Genomic DNA, 12372 nt, shown 5'->3' on the forward strand with positions numbered 1-12372 from the left:
GCCATATTGCTTCCTAGCAGTGGTCCAAGCCCAGCCGGCCGGCCATGCTCTGGGAAGGGGCTGAGGTGAAGGAGCCAAAGCAGGAGTGACAAGCTCAGTCAAGAAATGCACATTTGTGGGACTGGGAGTTTGGCCTAGTGGTAGAGTGCTTGCCTAGCACACACAAAGACCCGGGTTCGATTCCTCAGTACCACATACATAAAAAAAAAGCTAGAAGTGGCTCAAGTGGTAGAGCTCTAGCCTTGTGAAAAGTCCAAGGACAGTGCTCAGGCCCTGAGTTCAAGCCCCAGGACTGGCAAAAAAATAAAGGAGTGGGCATGGTGACTCATGCCTGTAATCCTAGTGACTCAGGAGGCTGAGATCTGAGGATCAAGGTTCAAAGCCAGCCCAGACATAAAAGGACCCAAGACTCTTTTCTCCAAATTAACCTCTAGAAAAGGGGAAGTGGGGCTTGGCTCAAGGGTAGGGTGGTAGCCTTGAGCTGAAGAGCTCAGGGACAGTGCCCAGGCAGAGTTCAAGCTCCATGACCCACAAAAAAAAATGCACATGTGTGTGATTTATTATTTGTGCTGTGTACATATATAGGGCCTACCCTGTTCTGTCATTTATTTTGCGCATCTACCAAGTTATTTGACTTTTCTGTTTCTTCATGTGTAAAATGGCAAGAATATTAATAGTACTGAACTCCTTATAAGGCTGTGATGATTAAGTATGTTAAAGTCCTAAGAACAGTGGCTGGTGAATACTTGGACTTAATAAATGTTATCCATTATGATTATCTAATTATTCATACCCATTTGGGATCACGGCTATACTTGGAAAGTGGTGATGGTTGGTCAAGACAAACACAGAATTGCTAGCAAGTTCCCAGGTGGTATTGATACTTCTTGTCTGGAATCTCAGCAAGGACCAGGTTGCCAGCTGAGACTTGTCTGGAATCCAACCTTGAGAATATTGGGGTAGGGCCAGGAGTTTGGCCTAATGGTAAAGTGCTTCGCTAGCATGCACAAAGACCTAGCTTTGATTCCTCAAAACCACATACATAGAAAAAGTTGGAAGTGCTGCTGTGGCCCAAGTGGTAGAGCTCTGGCCTTGAGAAAGCCCAAGGACAGTGCTCAAGCCTTGAATTCAAGACCCGGGACAGAGAGAGGGGGAGGGCAGAGAATATTGGGGTATGATGTAGAGAGGATCTGGAAGCAAGCTTTTCCTTTTCCCAGCATCCTGAGATCCCTTTTCTTCCCAGAGCCTTTTCCTGGATTCTTTTCATTTTCCATCTTTACCTGGGAGCAGCCAGTGACTATGTCCTCTGCCTGCTTTCACGCTGTCTATAGTCAATGAAAGTTCTCCCAGATCCCAGCAAGGGCCAGGCTGCCAGGCTGGTCTGTCGAACACAAGGAGGGCACAGAGACATCTGAGGGAAGGAATCCAGCAAAGAATCTAGCAGATTTGAGTGTGTGTGATGTGTGTGTGTGTGTTTGCTGGTACTAGGACTTGAACTCAGATCTTTGCACTCTTCCTTAGCTTTTATTTCCTGCTCAAGGCTGACATTCTACCACTTGAGCCACACCTCCACTTCTGGCTTTTTCCTTTCCCTCCCTCTGGAAAGGGAAGGGAATAATGAGGCACTTGGCCTGCTGATGCCCTATATGCTGTTGATGTCTGAAGTCTGAGCTCTCTCCTCTCCCCCCAATCCCATGATGGGAGTGCAATGGGAGCTTCATTCTTAGGGCAGCTTTGCTGAAGCTTGATGTTGGAAAATGAATTTCCTGCCCTTGTAGAAGACAAGAGCCAAGCTAGGAGGTGATTCTAAGTCTAGGACCCTGTGGATTCTGAATCAGGCCCTGGGTGTCACAAGTACATCCTCACATGCAGGGCTCAGCCCAGCTCATAGCACAGAGCAAGCCAGGAAAGCTACCCTTATTTCTCCAGGAGAAGAATCTGAGGCTCTTTCCAGGTAGTTTCCTGTTCTCTACTCATAGCCCTTTAGGCTCTTCATAGCTGCCACATCCAGTTGGATCTGGGCCAGGCCTTGACCCACCAGCTGTGTGCTGTACCTTGGATTCCTGACAAAAGCAAGATAAGTGCTGTTTCTAGCTAAAACCATCTGGCTGCCAGGGAGACATCTGTTGTGTGCCCATTCCTCCTGCAGCCTCTGTGGGCCCTCTGAATAGCAGTCTCTGGGTTGAAAATGAAAATAGAGGGAATTGGAACACACTGAAATGTCATAGTGGAGTAGCGCATGCAGCCGGATGTGAGTTTGCATGTGGTCGATGATGGGTTTGGGAGTTTCATATGTAGCCTAAACAAGGAGCCTTAACTTATCCTGAGGCTGTTAGCTCCTGGTTGGAGGCTTCCCTAGAAACAGCAACTTTTCAAAGAGTGATCTCTATGTTCATAGGAGAGGAAGAAAACGTTCCCTTTGCGCTTTCCTAGGTTTTCTCCAGCTGGGTTGCTGGAAGATAGACCGAGAAAAATGTATTGACACATGGGAACCCTCAGACATGAGCCATCCAGTGAGGGCTCAGCCCTGGAGCTGCTACGGCATCTTCACAAAACAGCAGTGCATTCTTAGGGAAATATTAAGACAGAGAATGACTGCAACATGAAGCTGTAATGAAAGACAAGGGCTAATTAGTAATGTGTTTCATAGGTGCCTGTATCTAGAATTCTCTCTGATCTTGGTAAAGAGAGGAGGAGGGTACCTTTATAATGTGTGTGTGTGTGTGTGTGTGTGTGTGTGTGTGTTGCAGGTGATTGAATCTAGGGCATTCTACCTGGCAAGTGCTCTACCACTCAGCTACATTACCATCCTTTGTAACTTTCAAATTGGTATTCTTTTCTGTTGCCTTTGGCCCTCAGGAATCCCCTCTTGCATTTTCCTGGCTTAATATCCTATTGGTATTATATGCAAGAATATCAATTAAAAATTGTATTTAGGGGGCTGGAGTTTGGCCTGGTGCTAGAGTGCTTGCCTAGCATGCATCAAGACCTGGGTTTGATTCCTCAGTCCCACATATAATTAGAAAAAAACAGACATGGTACTGCAGCTCAAGTGATAGAGCTTTGACAAAGCCTAAGGACAGTGCTCAGGCCCTTAGTTCAAGCCCCAGGCCTGGCAAAAAAAATGTATTTTTGTGGAAATCTGAAATGCAAGTAGAAAATACTGTGTTGTCTTTGCATAGAAGAGGATGAAGATTTCAGTTATGCTTATGAGGGTTGAAGAGCCACTGGTGGTTTGCTCTCCCAGCTGCAGCATAGACTAGCACCAACTGGAGGCCTCCATGCCTGTGTTCTCATCTTCTCCCTGCTTTAAGTGATCCCCACTGCTCAGAAAGACATGCAAGGAGATTATCAAATATCTACTCACCACCTGTCAGGCACTTGACACTTTTCATTATTAAGAAGAATGTTTTCAGATTTGTGTTGTTCTTACTGTTTTTTTTTTCTGGAGACATTTTATTTAGAAAGACAAAACATCACTAAATTTAAGATTTAAATTTTTAAGTGGCATGTTAATGATATAAAGAGATCCTGGATAATAAAAGTATTTACACACAGAATACAAATATACAATAACTAAAAAACAAAATAGTTATCCATGGAGTCATTTTGCATTCCCTCTATTCATCTTCTGTTGAATTTTCCTTTGCCTTTTATAAACCCTCTTCTTTCTTGCTTTCAAATCTACTTTGGGCTCTGGTTTTACCCACTGTATTTCTATTGGTTTTTCCTCAGCTGGTACAGCAAAAACATCTTCAGTAGGATCATGTGGATGAACAGTCTTTGGCTCTTTCTTTTTCAGTTTCTGAACATCCTTCACTTGTTGTTTCTCTCTGTATTTTGCAGCTGTGATGGATCTTATGATCCGTCGATGCATATTTGGTGATTGGTAGTGAGGATTTTCATATAATGTTGGTCCTCCAAAACTTCCCTGGAAAATCTTTATGAGATTTAAGACAAAATGAGGTCCTATTTCTACAAGAGCAGCATCTTCTTCTATGATCTGAAAGTTCCGAAACCATATCCTATTATCCAAAATGGTGAAAGTAAAAACATGGTCCACAAATGGTTGGCTTTTGGGATGATACCGAGGTGTACTAAATATCTGAATTAAGAGTTCTTTTAACAAAGAATAATGTGGCAATTCATCAAAGGCAGGATCAAAAGACAAAAGTGGCCTAGAACCTTTCAAGCAATTGCCAGTCATCTTCAGTTCAGCCAGGGTATGAATATTCTGAACAAGGAATTTGCCAAGGGCCCATGAGGTGAATTTGAAAGCCACATATAGAGATCTTGCTTTTTCTTAGCTTCAAAATAGATACACTTATTGCAATTTTTCATTTCACAGACCTCATTAATCACAAATAATTTATCTTTACGATCCATTTTAGTATCTGCTTTAGAATGAGGCATCAACATTCTCAGGTCCTGCATTAAATGTCTTGTTCTAAAATTTATTCCTCTGGAAGAAAAGATGAGAATCCGTTCCTTATTTTTCCATTTGCCCTTGCAAACGGGGCCTGGGATACAATTTCGATCTTCTTCCTCCACGTCTTCTGGCTGCGTAGCTGGCTTCCCGGCCTCTTTTCCATCTCTTTTTGGCTTCTTCACTTTGAGCAGCAAGTCTCCACGCCGCTTCCTCTTGGTTGCCGCCCTGTTCTTACTGTTTTATGCATAGGAAACTGAGACACAAGTTCAAGGATCTAAACATAGTCCCAAGACGATCTTTGTAAATTATTTCTTTTCAAAAATCTGATTTTTTTTTGTTAGTTCTGGACTTGAGTTCAGGGCCTGAGCACTGTCCTTAGATTTTCTCAAGGCTAGAGCTCTACCACTTGAGCCACAGCACCACTTTGGGCTTTTTTCTATGTATGTGGTACCGAGGAATCAAACCCTGGTCTTCATGCATGCTAGGTAAGCACTCTACTACTAGGCCAAACTCCTGGCCTCCAAATCTGATTTTTATCTTCCCCACTTCTTCTATGACCTACTTATTTATGGTCAGAAAACAGTATACCTATGTTTAACTATAATCACTTAGCCTGTCCACAGTGAAATTTAACCCTTAGTTCCATCTCTATTCTGATTCCAAAGTTCTTCTTGTGTTAATGCATGATGTAAAATAAATTTATAAAGGTGAGGCTGGAATAAAAGAAATGCAAATCAAAACAACTTTAAGATTCTATCTCACTCCAGTTAGAATGGCCATAATCAAGAAATATAACAATGGTTGCTGGCGGGGATATGGCCAGGAGGGATCACTACTACACTGTTGGTGGGAGTGTAAACTCGTTCAACAACCACTGTGGAAAGCAGTGTGGAGGTTCCTCAAAAGACTAAATATAGAGCTCCCCTATGATCCAGCAATTCCACTCCTTGGCATTTACTCAATCGTCCAGAAACAAGGACATACTAAATCCATTAGCACAATGATGTTCATTGCAGCACTATTTACCATAGCAAAGATATGGAACCAACCCAGATGTCCCTCAGTTGATGAGTGGATCAACAAGATGTGGTATTTATACACAATGGAATTCTATGCTGCTGTCAGAAAGAATGATATCACCCCATTTGTAAGGAAATGGAAAGACATAGAAAAAAATCATATTAAGTGAAGTAAGCCAGACTCAAAGGAACATAGGCTCAATGGCTTCCCTCATTTATCACAATCAGTAGAAACCTTGGGCTCTCCTAGCAGAGATTTACAATAGAACAAAACCTAGATAGGTAAGGCCATATAGTATGACACTAAATGAAAGGACCTCCAGGATATAGAAACAAAAGCCATGTAATGAGTGATTGTTGTTCTTAATGTACTATGTCATCTTTCATCTCTTTTGCTGTCCCTTGGTTATTTCATATTGTTACAGTATTTTACCTTGTTATCTGATATATTGTATATATGCTTATTTGGTCATTTGAAATAGGATAGAGAAGGGGGGAAAACAAGATGAGGAGAGTGGGCGGGGGAGGGAAATGGGAACCAAGACGTGAGAAAGGGTATCAATGTTTGTGAAGTAATGCACCTTCTATCTGGTGAATATAATGTACCCTTCTATTAATTACAATAAAATATATGAAAAATATATATAGGCTGGAAACTGGTAGCCCACACCTGTAATCCTACTTATGCAGGAAACTGAGATTTGAGAATCACAGTTCAAAGCCAGCCCTGGCAGAAAAGTCTTTGAGACTCTTATCTCCAATTAATAAGCAAAAATGTTTGACTGGACATAGCTGATGCTACTCAAATGGTAGAATACTAGCTGTGAACAAGAAGTTTGAGAGACAATTTAAAGCCCTTAGTTTAAATCCCAGTGCAGGCATGAGAAATTTACAAAAAGATGAAATTCAGTATTTGCTTGTTGAGTTTCAATGGCACTATATTATCTTTTTTTTTTTTTTTTGCCAGTCCTGGGCTTGAGCTCAGGGCCTGAGTACTGTTCTTGGGCTTTTCTCAAGGCTAGCACACTGCCACTTGAGCCACAGCACCACTTCCAGCCTTTTTCTATGCATGTGGTACCGAGGAATCGAACCTGGGTCTTCGTGCATGCTAGACAGGCACTCTACCACTAGGCCAAACTCCCGGCCCCATCAAGTCTTTATCTTTTTTGCTTGTAACATTGACCATCTCCTTTTTCCATCATTTACCAAGTCTAGGCTAGTTTTTTAGGTGAAAGCTCATGATTTACTAAGTAAATCATGTTTTTTTGTTCGTCATGGGGCTTTTAGCTCAAGGCCTGGGCACTATCCTTAAGCCTTTTTGCTCAAGGTTAGCACTCTTCCACTTTGAGCCACAGCACCACTTCTAATTTGGGGGTGTTTAATTGGCGATAAGAGTCTCACAGATCTTTCTAGGGGCCAGGAATTTGGCCTAGTGGTAGAGTGCTTGCCTAGCATGCACGAAGACCCGGGTTTGATTCCTCAGTCCCTCAGTCCCACATACTTAGAAAAAAGCTGGAAGTGGTGCTGAGGCTCAAGTGGTAGAGCTCTAGCCTTGAGAAAGTCCAAGGATGGTGCTCAGGCCCTGAGCTCAAGCCTGGGACCGGCAAAAAAAAAAAAAAAAAAGAGTCTCACAGATTTTTCTGCTCAGGGTGGCTTGGAATTGCATCCTATCTCAGCCTTCTGTGTGGTGAGGATTACAGGCATGAGCCACCAGCTCCAGGCTCAAATCTTTTTATTTTTAAGTGTTTGTTCAGTTTTTTGAAAGAATTAGTGGGCTGTCGGTGAAGTTTCCAGTTTGAGGAAGTTGAGAAACAGTGAGCCTTTCTGAAAATTGTTGCTCACTCTCCAACTTTCAGAAAACCTAGCATATGTAACTTACTCACATATTTACTGAAGTACAGATAAATCACCATCTCCTGCTAAGGTAATTCCCTAAAATTGGGTTGAATCTTAAGCATCAGGATTCAGTGAATGTGAAAAGTTCAGCCCTGGGTTGAGCTGCAGAGGGGAAAAATCATTCACAGTGACTTACATAAACCTGATAGAAATAAAATGTGTGAAGAAATCTCTAGATACCAGAGTCCATCAACTAGGCCAGGCTGACCAGAGACCTGAAAGAGCAATCATAGTATTTTTGGAGAACACTCTTTCATTTTGACCTCCTTCTTCTACTTAAAGTCAAAATGATATTACGGTAGCAACCTTAGAAATAATGTATTTTGTGATTGTTCTGTGGGGATTGGATAGCAAAGATCTCTCACTGCAGTTGGGAAATGGAGGACAGTTTGGTTAACACCCTCCAGGGGTGACACTGAGGACCAAGATGAGAACCTGCACTCCTCTGGTCAAAAAAGAGGCAGATAGGGCTGGGAGCCATTGGCTCATACCTATAAACCTAGCTGCTCAAGAGGCTGAGATCTGAGGACTGAGGTTCAAAGCCAGCCTGGGCAAGAATGTCTGTTGAGTTTCATCTCCAATTAACCACCAGAAAACCAGAAGTGATGCTGTGGCTCAAAGTGGTAGAGCATAAGCCTTGAGCTAAAGAGCTCAGGAACAGCACCAGAGAGAGAGAGAGAGGGATTTTTCTGGAACTTGGAGTATTCTTTGTCCTAAATTTTATGCCTCTTGATCATCCAGTCCCAAATTTGCAGTGGTTCATTAGTAATAAGAATGAATGCATTTTAGTAATGTTTATTGAGATATCGCTATGTACACTGTACATATATTGTCATTTGAGATCTCCAGAGTCTTTTGCCCTAGTCTCTTGTTTGTTTCACAGAGAACTGAGACCAAGTAAGAGCAAACAAATGTCAGTGGGTCATCCATCCAAGCTCCTGTGAATCCCTTACTTCTCCAGGGAATAGTCAATATTTCCCATGAGTTGTTGCAGAATGCTTTCATGTCTAGTAACTGAGCCTCAGCCTTTCTCTCAAGGACAAGTTTTCAGTCTTTGAAGAGCCTTTGGAGAGGCAAGAGTGAGGCACAGAGGAAGCAGGAAACCAAGTGGGGCTAGTGGGAAGATCTCAGTCGAAACTAGCCTGTGCTATTCAATGTTTACCTCTGAAAGCCTTATGATGAACAAATACCGACAAATAACAATGTTAAACATTTTAAAACATGTAAAATCTCTGAGCAGTCCCCGAGACATTGCATCCTTATGCAACTGGATGCAGTTTATCAGAAATGTTTAGAATTTTGGAATGATTGTGTATCCATAATAAGATGTCTAAACTTGAAAGTGATTCATATTTCTTAAGACCTGCACACATAACCGGAAGTCATTGTTTTTGTAAGACTTCTTGTTGCTGTGACTAAAGAAACAACTGAGAAGGAAGGAGTATTTATTTTAGTTCATGGTTCAGAGGTTTCAATCTATGGTTGCTTGACGTTAGGTGTAATGTCAGAGAAGAGAGTGTGTAATGGAGCACAGGTACTCGATCACATCATGGCAGCCAGAAAGCAGAGGGAGGCAGAGGGATTGAGGACAGGACATACCCTCTAAAGACATGCCCCATGGGACTTACTTCCTCCACCCAGGCCCACCTTTAGATTTCCACCACTTCCCAACAATGCCATCAGATGATGAATTCTCCAGTGGATTCATCCATCGATGAGGTCAGAGCCCTCATGATCTAGTTATCTCTCATTGGTTGTATCTGTCAGGTGAGTGGCAAGCCTTCAATCCATTTGGGGTGACATTTTATATTCAGACCATCAGAGTACATTTTATACAGTGCTGTCAATGGATCTGTGTTCTGACTGTCACCCATCACCCGAAGTCAGCTGTGGAATTTTCTACTTGTGGAGTCACGCTGGCACTCAGATATAGATAAGAAACTTGTCAAAGATCATCCACTTCATAGATTTTGGTGCTGAAAACAACCCAAGTAGAAGGCAGAGAAAGCCCATTGGTATAGCCTAGGCAGCCAAGGTCCCCCAGGGGACACAGTGAGAGGGAAGAAGGATTTGTGTCTTTTATGATATCTCCAATTTCAGCTCACCCCAACCTAGCTTCACCAAGACTTTCCTAGCTGCTATTCTAAATATGATCATAGGAGATGTTTCAGTGCTATCCTACTGTCCTTGAGATCAAACATATCATTCCGAACTTCATACAAGTCTCTTCCTGGATCTCTTGCTTCTCTGTATTTGCATCTTCCTGCCAGGAGCCAACCAAACCACTACCACTGATGGAATGCTGGAAGACACCCACCTCCATGCTTTGCTCACGAGTGCTCACTACCCGAATGCCAGCCCCTCTTCCTTCAGCTCCTGTGCCTCTTCTTATTGCCAGAGTAGTGACTCATTCAATGTTCATCTAGACTGCCCGTGAGTCAAGGGAGCACACCTCTCTCTCCTCTGAACATGGCTGAGAGACATTTTAGAAAGGGTCAAGGTGTGGGGAAAGGGCTAATAACTGAGAAGAGCTATCCTCAGGCAGGGATGAACTATTCCAGTTTTGCTATAAAAAGGTGCAGGGAGTAGAGTAGGATCTTGATGGAATGGGGTCAAGAGAGATTAAAAATTTTTGCTTTTTTTGCCAGTCCTGGGGCTGGAACTCAGGGCCTGGGCACTGTCCTTGGGCTTTCTCAAGGCTAGCACTCTATCACTTGAGCCACAACACCACTTCTGGCTTTTTCTGTGTGTGTGGTATCAAGGACTCAAACCCAGGGCTTTGTGCTTGCTAGGCACTAATTTTTACTTTTTGACACATGAAAAGTAACAGTGTGGCTGTAGGCCATGGGGGGGGATTGTGTGTGTGTGTGTGTGTGTGTGTGTGTGTGTGTGTGTATGTGTGTGTGTGTGTATGTGTGTGTGTGTGTGTGTGTCTGTGTGTGTGTGTGTAGATGGATAGATATGGGGCCTGAGGAAGTTCTACTGTTCTCAGTGAAATTGGGATAAAGCTATGAGGAGAGAACAAAAGTGTTGAGGGTGATGCGAGCAGGAATTCAAATCATGCCTGGAGTAGTGGGGTCATGTTTGGACTTGGGACTTGCAGTATGATTACTGGGTAATGCAAAAACCTGAGTTAGGATCCTAATTCTGTAGTGGCCAGTCAGTCTAGTTGAGCACTCACCCCCCTTTTCTTCTGAATTGGTTGCACAGAAACCTGCTGAGAGCACAGGAAGAGCAGACATGACAGTTGTCCGCCTGGGATTGTTTTGGAAAAGAAGAGAGTTCCTTATTTGGTTACAACGTGAAGGTTGCCACATGGGTAAATATAGGTGATGTGAGAGCATTGAAGAGAGGGGACTGGCCTGTCTGAAGGGAGCCCTGGAAAGATCCAAGCTCTTGTCTTCAATACAGCACTTCGTATATGGCAGTCATATGCTTACACATGTATTATTTGCTGTATTGTGGATCCTCAGAGCACAGAACAAGTGACTTCTCTCTGTATTTCCAGCCTCTCACATTGTTATACCTGACCCTTAAAATATGATCAGTGTTATGACCCAGCAATTCCACTACTAGGCATTTACCCAATTGTCCAAAAACAAGGACAGACTAAATCCACTAGCACAACGATGTTCATTGCAGCACTATTTACATAGTGAAGATATGGAACCAACCCAGATGGCCCTCAGTTGATGAGTGGATCAACAAGATGTGGTATTTATACACAATGGAATTCTATGCTGCTGTCAGAAAGAACAACATCGCCCCATTTGTAAGGAAATGGAAAGACTTAGAAAAAAATCATAGTAAGTGAAGTAAGCCAGATTCAAAGGAACATAGTCTCAATGGTTTCCCTCATTTGTCATAATCATTAGAAACCTTGGGCTCTCCTAGCAGAGATTTGCAATAGAGCAAAACCTAGATAAATAAGGCCATACAGTATGACGCTAAATGAAAGGACCTCTAGGATATAGAAACAAAAGCCATATAATGAGTGATTGTTGTCCTTAATGTAATATGTTATCTCTCATCTCTTTTGCTGTCCCTTGGTTATCTCATATTGTTACAGTATCTCACTTTGTTATCTGATATATCAGATATATTTGTATTTGGTTATTTGAAATTGGATAGGGAAGGGGGGAAAACAAGATGAGGGGTAGGGGGGGGTAATGGGGACCAAGACATGAGAAAGGGTATCAATGTATGTGAAGTAATGCACTTTCTATCTGGCAAATATAATGTAACCCTTCTATTAATTACAATAAAAATATTAAAAAATATGATCAGTGTTGTCACACTTGCTACTCAGGAGGCTGAGATTTGAGGATGATGGTTTGAGCCTAGCCTGGACAGGCAAATCTGTGAGATTCTTATCTCCAATTAACCAGCAAAAAGGCAGAAGTAGAGGTGTGGCTCAAGTGGTAAAATGCCAATCTTGAGTGAAAAAGTTGACCAAGAGCATGAGGTACTGAGTTTAAGACCCAGTACCAGTACAAAAGATAAAATAACAATTAATTAAAATATGAATAGATTTTAAAAAAGAAAGACTGCAACTCTTGTGTTCTTTTTTGCTGGAATTACAAATACATGGTTTAATAGCAGGGTAGTATCATGATGTGTTGTAATTTTATACTTCTGGGTGATCTGCTAAATCTTTTATTATTATTGGCATTTACAGGCTTTCAATCAACCAGAAAAACAGCATTCATTGAGGACATGAGATAGTGTGTGTAAAATGTGTGAAATACATCCTCTGTTTCCTGTGTCCTCTGTTACATTTTCTTGGATGCTGCAGCACTTGGGTGTAGAGTGGGGTAGTGAGATTACAGGATGGATTTCCTTGAAGCTCATAAGATAGAAGGTGGAGCTTTGGTAGGAGATGGATGGCAGAAAAGGACTGTTGACTCCTATCAATGTCATAGAACTCAAAAGATTTGAATAGTAAAGAGGCTTCTCAGCCTGTAATCTCCACCATGTTATGAGTTTGAATTTCTGAAATAGTTGAAACAGGAGGAATTGCCTGAGTTT

The 12372-nt window shown here is 42.3% G+C and overlaps 1 protein-coding gene and 1 pseudogene across 1 annotated transcript in view; one reads left to right on the plus strand and one right to left on the minus strand.

The window, feature by feature from the left end:
• Window positions 1-12372, plus strand: part of Scd5 (stearoyl-CoA desaturase 5) — a 101043-nt gene that overhangs the window by 41385 nt on the left and 47286 nt on the right. The window lies entirely within an intron of this gene.
• On the minus strand, window positions 3604-9667 carry LOC150055524 (ribosome biogenesis protein BRX1 homolog pseudogene; annotated as a pseudogene).

This window comes from Megascapheus bottae, chromosome 13 (assembly GCF_031878675.1).
Source record: "Megascapheus bottae isolate mThoBot1 chromosome 13, mThoBot2.hap1, whole genome shotgun sequence".
Classification (NCBI taxonomy): domain Eukaryota; kingdom Metazoa; phylum Chordata; class Mammalia; order Rodentia; family Geomyidae; genus Megascapheus; species Megascapheus bottae.